We start from the raw sequence: 10,862 nt of genomic DNA, 5'->3' as shown, positions 1-10,862 counted from the left end.
TGGGATGAAATAATGGTCAGAGAAATTTAAACATAATTAAGAAAAGCTCCGAAATTGAAAGCCCCAGACTAAGATGCAGTACCTAACTTCTGGCTAAAAGTATTAACATCTTTAAATGAAGATTTAACCTGAGTAATTAGCCCTGATTAAGAACTTTTTATATGTGCAACCAAAAATAGACACCAACCTGGTTAACAACAGGAGAAATGATACTCTTCCTTTAGAGTGACCCTGCAAGGTACCCTAAAAACTATAGACAATACATAAACTACGGACTGGAACTGATGCTGACAGACTGTATAGTCATTTAGAAGAAAACTCAATCATGGCAACAGAACAGAAGGTTAACAAAAGAAAGTCATATGTAACAAAGGATCGTTTCCTGTTAAATAAAGTCATAATGGAGAATTGCAAAAAGGGGAAGAATCTATGTATGGCATGGATAGACTACAAAAAAAGCATTTGACAGCGTTCCATATTCATGGATAAAAGAGTGCTTACAAATGTATAAGATACACCCTACACTGATCGATTAAATTATAGTGACCATGAAAGAGCAGCAAACCACTTTGCAGCTAAGACATGATAAAGGACAAAGTATTATTCCAAGGATAAAAATTCAAAGCGGGATATTCCAGGGTGACTCTTCTGCCTTGTCCTTATCCTCTTAAGCTGTCTACTTAACAGATTAGATCATGGCTACAATTTGACTCTCAGAAAATGACAAATTGTAAAGACATTTCATCTTTTTTTAGTGGATGATTTAAAACTGTATAGTTCAGCAGGATGAAGAACAGAAAGCACAACTTGTAAGTGGTCAGAATTTTCTCTGGTGACTTAAGAATGTCATTTGATCTTGATAAATTTGCAAAAGCAAACTTTACCGTACGAAAGCGGCAGCACCGAGAGAATATCAGTCTGGGGGAGGAATGTGATAGAAAATACCTTGAGCAGGGGGGTGCATAAGTATTTGGGAACTGATGAAGGATCAACAATCAAACATGAACAAATGTCAATACAACTTAGTAAGGAATATTTTAGAAGACTAAAATTAATACTGAAAACAGCTCTAACATCTAGGAACAAAGCCCAAGCTATAAACTAATTTGTTCTTCCTGTTCTAACTTACAGTTTTGTATTGATTAACTGGCCCCAAAATGTATTGGATCAGTTTGACAGGAAAATATTAAATAAATTTATTAAATATAAATATTCGCTGTAGTAAAGGCGGTATGGGCCTCCTTGAAATTGATTACATGTATAGATATGCAGTCATAGGACTGCATACACATCTGCTGACCTCACAAGATCCAAACATAGTGAAAGCTTTAAAACATGAGGAGAACAAGTCTAGGATGACTTCCCTGCTTAGTTTAGCAGAAGCATGTCAGCGTCAAGCAGGAATGGAAATCAAACCAGAAGTAGATAAAAATCAGGCAGCAACTGAATGTGCCAAAAAACAAAAGAAAGAATATAAGGTGAAGGATTAGATGAGAAGGCAAGAAATGTGAAAAATGCATAAATAGACTTGCATGTACAGAAAAATTCAGGAACAACCTCATGTCAATCAGGGTCTAATGCATGAATTGTAAGAAAAAATGAATTTAAACCAAAAGATGAAAGGTTAATAGTGGTGGCCCATGACAATGGGCTACATATACATTAGTTTGCAAAATGCATTGAACATGTTCAAAGGTTCATAGGTGTGTACTAGGCTAATGGACCTGGAGCCTTTACAAATCTAGCCCATAGGATTACCCTGACATCGTGCCACCTGACCTTAGTTCCCAGTGCCTCTGTCAAGTACAGCCACTGAAGTGATCCCCAGGGTGAATTTTCTATTTCCCATCCACTTATCAAAGTTTCTCTTCAAGAGGGCCAGTGAGGTGCTCTGTTTGACATGTATGGGAAGTCTATTCCATGGCATGAGGAGTCTCTGGGTTATGAACTTATCCCTCCAGCATGTTCTGTTGATTGTGGTAATGAGGTTGAGGTCTCTGGACTGTGTGGTGTAGAGGGATTGGGATTTCTTTAGATCCAGCATTTCTAGCAAAGCTGGATCAGACCTGGCTTTGTATGTCAAGCAGAGATTGGCTCTAAGTAGGCAATATGAGACAGAGAATAGTTGGAGTTTTTTGAGTCTGTCCATATAGGGCAAGTGTTTAAGGCCTAGGATCCTCTTTATGAGGTACTTTTGTGGTCTTTCCAGTTGTTACAGGTGTCTAGTGAGGTACATGCCAAATGGTGCATTGTACTCAATGATTGGCCTAATGAGGGAAGAGTAGAGGGAGACAATGTCCTCTTTCTTCCTGGATGCAAAACCCTTAGTAATGAGATGTGCTACATAGAAGGACTTTCTGACCACAGTGGCAATGTGGTGGTCAAAAGAGAGGCTGCTGTCAACCTGTGTTCCCAGATCTCTTATAACACCTTCTGTGTTCAGTGGTCTACCATCGATGTGGTAATTCATGGGAACTGGGTTTTTCCCAAAGGGGATGATGACACATCTTTTGGCATTGATCTTAAGGTCATGGTTCTGACACCAGTTGTTGGTCTCATTGAGGCCTTTCTGTAGGATGTCAACATCACTTGGGGAGTTAATAATAGCTCCCAACTTGCAATTGTCTGTGAACTTTGTCAGCAGAGACCCTTTGTGTTGGCCTGGACTTCAGAGAAGTAGATACCAAACAGGAGAGGACCCAGGACCAAACCTTGTGGGACTCCACTCGTGACTGGTCGGCAGTCTGGCTTGGAGTTAACTACTTTCACACTGTGGGTTCTATCTGTGAGCCAGTTTGCAACCCACCTAGTGATATAGGGGTTGATGCCTAGCTTAGTGAGTTTTTCTATGATTCCTGAGTGGGGAATGGTATCAAATGCCTTGGCCACCTTGCCTTTATCCACAACTCTGGTGACTGACTCAAAGAAGTCAACCAAGTTGAGCAGGCATGATCTACCCTTCACAAAAGCAAACTGTGTGGTAACCAGAGTTTGAAAATTCCCTATATCCTTGTTTATTAGGTCCATGATGATGTGTTCCATAGCTTTGCATATCAGACTCGTCAGGCTAATGGGGCAATAGTTCCCAGGGTCTGTAGTCACTCCTCTTTTGTGGAGATGGATGAATGTAGCAGTGTGCCATTTGGTATGGACAAAGCCTGAGGTGAGGCTATGATTGAACAGGGCACATAGGTGAGGAGCCAGTTCACTCTGTAGTTCTTACAGAGCACAGCCAGTGATATTGTCAGGTCCCATGAAAGCTGTATTCTTGGCCTTGGACAGTGCTGTTTTAACCTGTGTAGCAGTAATACTGGGTGCCTGGCAATCTACTGGTATTGTGATTGGCCCTTTGGGGGGGGGCTAAAGTTGGCACTGAATCTGTCGGCCAGTATATTGGCAATATATGTTGGCTCAGTATAGGAGGTACCATTGTGCAGTAGCTCAGAGCAAATCTGGGTATTGCCATGGAAATTCTTTACATAACTATAGAAGGCCTTGTAGTTGTCTTTACTATCTGCTACAATTCAGTTCTCATCTTCATGTGGGAGAAGGATTCCGTATAACAGAAATGGAAACAGTTGCACACCTTGTTGCTGGTTGTGACTCACTAATGGCAAGAGGACTGTATACTGAAAGGCATAATAATGTGGCAAGACTGTTGCATTGGGATTGTGCAAAATGTTATAATATTGAAGTAGTTGAGAAGCATTGAAAACATTAGCCACCAAGCATTATAGAAAATTATGAAGTTTATATCACATAGGATCACCCATAACCAAAGTTCAAAAAATAGATGTGAGAAAACCAAATGCAGTAGTGCATGAAAAGAAGACAAAAGTAGCATTGACTGCTGAAATTGCTACACCCAGTGACTACAGTGTCTTACATACAAAGCAATACAGATAAAAATACCAGGGTTTGCAGGCAGAAATGAAGGACATGTGGAAGAAGGATACCCAGACAGTTCCAACAGTAGTAGGAGCAACGAGTCTTATAAAAAAGAAGTTACAATCATATTTAGATATATGTTGCCAGTCCATGTAACTCCATATGAATTGCAGAGGGAGTCAGTTCTGGGCACATTGCAGGGGCTGTGAATAGCACTTTGGGCTAACATCAAAGATTGAAACAATACTAATTACATGAACTTTAATCATACTTTGACTTAGGAATGGGGTCCATTCCCATCATGGCACTAGAAATTCAAAGGCATTGGAGAAATTAAAAAGAGAGCACCTTTGTTCCCTTAAGTGGCAATTGAAGTGCTCCAGAAGTAACGTCATCGTGCATTCTGGAGATTATGGTTTTTGTTGTATACCTTATTGGTGTTTTGTACATACCCACAGATGCTGCTGGTATTGGGTGACCAAGTGAAGTTGAGATGGGTCTGATGATCAGACTCTGATGGTGCCTAGGATTTGAAAGTGAAAACATTTAGTTATGAATAAAGCTGGTTCTCTTTCCTGCCACTGTGCTGTTTTTTCCATGTTTTTTATTTTTTATTTTTGGTATTATTACAGACATCTCTGATTTTACTTACATTTCAGATAAATGTGCAGTTGCTAGAGTAGAACCAGTAGTCAGGGATTTAGGTATATATGTGGACAGTAACCTTACTTTCAATTAAGAGGTGTGTAAAGTAGTAAAGAAATCATTCCATGTTGCTCAACTTTTAAGAAAGACCATGGCATTTAAGTCAAGGAAGTCATCATTCACCTGTATTTGGCTCTTGTTAGACCCATCATTGAGTACAACGCACCCTTCAGTATGAACCTGACCTGGCAGTACAGCACCCCCTTCAGTATGAACCTGACCAGCCACATGCAACAGCTGGAACTTCCACAGAAGTTCCTGATAAAAAGAATACAACGTGTCAGCAGCCTGTTTTATGCAGATCTCCTCAAAGCCCTATCTCAGACTGTTGAGATGCAGTTTATGCCTGGCATGCAAGACTTCTTTGGATCCCACTCTGATGGGCCATTAGCACATCCACAAAATGAACAGCATCATAATAACTCAATCTAATGATTTAAACTTTACTTGTGACCTAAATAAGACACTGGAGGGACATGTATGTGTCTCAAAGAATTCTTATCTCAAACAGGTTTCCTTTCCATGTGAAGCAGAGCTCTTCTATAAATCTATTCAAGAAAAACCTGGGCCATTGAATGAGAAATCAGAAATACACCCTAGGTATATCGCCTATGTCTGCAGTTGACAGAGGCAGCCTGTAAATCTTGCCCTAGCTTAGATATACCCCTTATAACAACGTTGAAGGCAAACAAACTTGCAGTCACAATTGGGATGCTTGGCTAGGCTTATGAAGGCTCAAGTGGTTGTTAGCCTATTTATTTATTCACCATTTGTTTACCAGGTAAGCAGACTGGTCTATTGCCCCTTTTCAAATATGATCTAAGCTCAAAGAGCATAAAATACATCACTATCTTTCAATCAGTAATATTATATACAGAATGAGTACATAGCAAAATTCAGAACACAGTAAGATTGAATATAGAGTCACATTAAAAGATCCAGTCAGAGTGCATTGAAAATAAGATACATGCAATATGCAGGCTAAGATATGCATGAGACAATGTGAAATCATACATATACTACATAAACTCCCGAATACAAGTGAAATATGTGCTTATAAGATGCCACATTAAGAGACTGAGAAAAGTTTATTGAATGTATTCTGGTATTCATGATATGGAAAGATAAGTTACCTATCCGTTTTCATGGTAGCAGCTGCAGGTAGATTCAGTAAAGAGACACTCTTTAAATGCATCTTCAAAGCTTTTATGGTTTCTAGATTTTTGATGTCTGTAAGCAGGTGGTTCCAGTTAGCAGGTACCATCCAAGAGAAGAGTCTCTAACCTACAGTAGTTTTAAAAGGAGGGTATAACAGAGTGAAACTGTTGTACTGAATATGTAAGAGTTGTTTTGTAAAGGTACTTGCATTTCATTTTTATAGGGGGGACAGTGACGATGTTATAGCACTTTGTAAATTAGACTGGTTTGAAGCAAAGTGATCTTTCGAAGCACCAAAAGCCAGTTAGAATTTTTTTAGCAAATTGCAATGGTGTATCTGGGGCTATGCTAATAGAATGAATCTGCAGATTTTATTCTCAGTAGTCTGTATTTTGTAATTATTTTGAGTTGAATGTACAATGAGAAAAGAAAAGACATATTCAAGTTAGGTATTACAGTATTTTAGCAAAGGCCCTGTGAGCAGCAGGTGAAAGAAGGTGACTGATCTTGTAACATAGTTTTAATTGTGCAATGACTTTATTACCTACAAAATCTATGTGTGCTGTAAAGGACAGGGCAGGGGCACGTATTAGGTTGGGTCCCTATGCTCACTTACGTTAGGTATTCTTTTCCCTTTAATATCTCTTTAGAGAATTAGCGTAACAGTGGGTAATTTCTTGGTTGAGGCAAAGATCATGTCATTGGTTTTCTTGGGGTTAATTAGTATTTTGTTAGTAGTGGACCAGGTGCATAACTGAGTGAAATTGTTCTGTAACTTGGTTTGTAGGTCAAAGTATCTGGTACTGGAATGTAGGAAGAGCATATCATCTGCATATATTCATTTAAGATTTGGTAATTCCAGGGGGAGATCATTAATAGGGAAAGAACAGAATATGGCCCAACACAGACCCTTGCAGTACACCTGTATTAAAGTTTACCTGCAGTAGAGATGAAACATTGCTATGGACTTAGAAGTTTCTATCTTTTAGATAGCTGTGAAACCAGCAGATGGTGTCATCTCCAAAGCTGAATATTTTGAATTTATTGAAAAGATGGATATGCTGACTGTTTCAAAAGCCATTGCATGTCAACAAAGAGACCTGAAGTAATAAGGCCCTCACTGAGGTTGCAATAAATGGTATCAGAGGCCATTCCCAGGGCATTAAAGGTGCTGAAGGTATTGCAAAAGCTGTGCAGTGCAACACATAACAGCACATATTAGCTGATAATGTGATGAAGTAGTTGCTTGTATAAAAGTTTTAAAAATATTTTGGTAAAAGGGCACATTGTTGCAATAGGCCCATAATCCTTCAACCTATTAAGAGAAGTGAATTAAGGTAGAGGGGTTATAACTGCATTCTTAATTGCTGGTCGGACAGTGTCTGACGTGACAGAGAGTTTAAAGATATGAATGAAGGATTTATCAATTTTTTTTCAACTGCAAGCCTTAGGAAGGCAGGATGAAGATTGCTGAATTTAGATCCTGAATTGTTGAGTTTCAGAAGTAGAGACTTTACTGAAATTTCAGAGAAGTGAAGTTTGCTGCTTAAGAGGCTACAGGGTATAGATCAGGGGGTGAAGGTTTTTGTTCTTTGCTGGTGGGGCAATAAATTGCTGGAAAGGCTTTAGTTATGTTGGTTATGGTGAACTGCAAACAGTGAGTATAACCATTAGCAAAGGTGGAGTGATTCAATGTTATTGGTTCGTTCTTGGTAGCTGAAGACTTATTTAACTCACTCACTCCACTGGAGCGCAGGAAGTTTGCACTGTAACTTCCAATGGGCGGAGCCTAAGCCTTTTGACAGAATCAAATTACATGCTCACATTTCAAACAAATGTTCATATCTCTGGAACCACAGGGGTTATGAAAAAAGTGCAAATGGCAAACCCTTCAACACAAACTATTTTATAGATGTAGTATTCTTTATGTTCTAGGTCTTAAACTGGATATTATAAGCAACAGTAAACAGAGTAACTATTAAGTCTAATATTTTGTAAATGGCTTACATTATTTCAGCAACCACTCAGGTTCATAGTTGCATAGATAAATTAATAGGCTAGTTGCCCTTGCAGTCCATTTTAAGCCTACCTAATTTCTTTCCAAAACTGATGGGGGCTGGACCAGTTTGCTTCCTGTTTCTGCCTACGGTACAGGGATTTTAAAGTATTTCTTGCAATTCTTATTTTTTTTTTCTTAACCTCACAAAATTTTGGTGTAGCTCTATATTGCTGGTAATCCATTTCTAATTCTTCCAGGCTGAATCTCTGGCTTTACTTTTATTTTCAATATCCAGTGAAAGCCATGGACAACACTGTGATCTAAGCCTTCTTTTTTTAAGGGCTACAATGTATCCTGAATTGTGATGAGTTTTGTGTTGAAAATGTTTAAAGCAGAGGTGGGTTAAAACATGGCATACAGGAGAGCCGAATTTATAGCACTGAGTAGGGACTTGTGATTTGGTAGTTTATGATAAGAGAAATATCTTCCTTCAATTATTTGAGGAATATTTTTATATGTTCTGAGTGACCAAATGGCTTTCATGGGTGGCTGTTCATTCTGAGCACTGGAGAGAATTTCAGTGTGAATGCACCTATTTTGCACACTTATTAGGTCGTGTGTGGAGTTCGAGACAGTCCTTGTATTGGTTTGAGTAGGAGCCTCTGTTGTTTGGGACAGGAAAAAAATGCTGCAACATTTTGTTTAGATGCAGAGAGTCTTTCCCAGTAGAGTTGATATTGAAATGAAAAATTTAATAAAGATTTTTTTTTGTTTAAAAAAAGAATAGCGCTGTTGTTATGTATGCCTTTGGGGAACATATGTTGTTGAGTTTTATGTAAAAGAGAGACAGAGGAGACAAAGGAGGTTGTGGGCATGTAAACTGTGACAATCCACAAGTGGGTATGCTCACCTAATACTCCACAGAGTTTGGCGACCAGCATTTGCTGATTTCTACAAAACGTAAGTAGAATTTTTCACTATATAATGTGCTTTTGAACTACATTTTTACCATATCACTGCTTATCTGAACTGGGTTTTTTTTCTGAAATTGTTGCACTTTGTTTGCTGTAGCATAGACTAGATTTAGACCTGATGAATCTAGTTCTGTTTGTATAACTGGAGCACTAAACCAGGCCATCTTTTCTTGGAGAGGGTTCTCCTGCACCCTACTAGTAGGAGTGTGCAGGTATACCTCATCTGATTGAAGGTTGCTGGAGCAGGGCTCAGTTTTGAGCATTTTTACTGGTTAATTTGTTTAAATCAGTTTGCTCTTGTTTGCTACATAAGCACCATGCTTGTGTGGGTTTGCGCTTGTTTTAGCAAAGCTCCACAAAGTTAGGCGAGCGACTCCTGCTCTGCTGTATATACCTGATTAATCCAAGGCATCTGCTGACCTCTGCAACTCTTAAGTAGAATTGTTTCACTTGTACTGCACTTTTGAACTTTGTTTGCTGCAGCATAGACTAGATTCAGAGTGTGCAGTTAGAACTCATCTGACTGAATGTTGTTAGAACAGGGCTCAGTTTTGAGCTTTTTTTATTGGTTAATTTGTTTAAATCAGTTTGCTCTTGTCTGGTACATAAGCTCTGCATTTGTGCGGGTTTGCTCTTGTTTGCACATTGCGCACTGACGAGCAGTAGTGGGCAATGTTAGTGGTTATAGACGCAAACACTTCTGCCTGCAAATTTTCCCTTAGTACCCTGCTGGTGCTCCATTGGTCAGTTCACATAATTGTCCCTCACTGATAGGTGATGCATTCAGCAATGCTCCTGAGGTACCAACACAGATCCTACCCAATAACCCTTCATATTTTTATCCACTTCTTCTGTCCTCTACTTTACCTAGTCCTTCCTGTCCTCTCCCTGTTTTCTGACCACATCAACTTACCTAGCATTATGCACTGACAATTTTCCACAATTTTGCCAGCCAGCCTGGTCAATATGGGCAGCCTGACACAATGTAGCAATCACCTCATGTACACTGACAACCCACTTCTTCTAGTCCACACAAATTCATTATGTGAGAGATGCAGCTATATCAAAAACCCAGAATCCAGGCTCTCTTGCTCACCAGTCAGTTCATCAGATACTAAGCAGGTTGTCAGCCGACACACCTCACTTTATGCACCTACTAAACCAACAACACACAAACCTACATATGCTAAGGTTCTTACCAGAAGCTTACTTAAACATCAGAGACCTCCCAAACACAAGCACGATTCACATAATCCATCCTCTGCAGAACATAGTACACATAATATATCACACACCAGTGTCTCGCTAGCCAAGCCCCTCCTAAGGCATAACACAAAAACAAACATCTTAGTCATGGCAACTCAGTTGTGAGACACACAGACATCCCTCCAGGTTAGATAAGGAAAAAGTCATGGTCAGCTGTCTGTCAGGTGCCAGGATCTGCCACATCACATATGCACTCAAGTTTGTCAACAACAGGTCCTGTTATGACTCAGTCATAGTCCATGTTGGTATGAATAACTTGAGACGTACCTCACTGGACTATCTGAAGAGAGACATGACTGAAATCTCTGATTATGTGTCTCAGGCAGGTATGTCCCTAGCCTTAAGCAACATTTTACCTTTGCATAGGATGATACCTCAGTACAAACAAAAAATGATTGACTTCAGCAATTGGCTTAGTTCCTGGTGTCATTAAAAGGGGATCCAGTATCTGTCAGCCTGGGATGACATAGTTGACAGACCTTGATGCTTTGCCAGAGATGGTCTTCATCTGTCAACCCTGGTTTTTGGTTACTGGCTAAGGCTCTTGCCTCCTCGATAGTGCATTTTTTAGGCAACACCACAAGAACAAAATCCCAGACATAAAAATACCATCTAAAAACAACCTGACAGTTGTGCTGCTAAACGCTGAGTCTAAACCAGAAAATGCACTCACTGGAAGTCGTTCTCACCTTGGAAGATGCTGACATTTGTTCAGTCACTGAGACCTGGTTTAAGGCTGCGGAGAGCACTCCAGCTCTACCAGGTTACATTTCCTTCTACATATTCAGACCACAAACTGATGCCATGAGAACTAAAGGAGGTGGTGTATAAATATTCATTAAAAATAAATACCCCTCTAGATTGGTTAAAAA

The sequence above is a fragment of the Protopterus annectens genome, chromosome 3.part1 (assembly GCF_019279795.1).
Source record: "Protopterus annectens isolate FY-2018-M chromosome 3.part1, PAN1.0, whole genome shotgun sequence".
In the NCBI taxonomy this organism is placed as follows: domain Eukaryota; kingdom Metazoa; phylum Chordata; order Ceratodontiformes; family Protopteridae; genus Protopterus; species Protopterus annectens.
The sequence above is the reverse complement of the archived record's forward strand: the minus strand, read 5'-3'. Positions refer to the sequence as shown.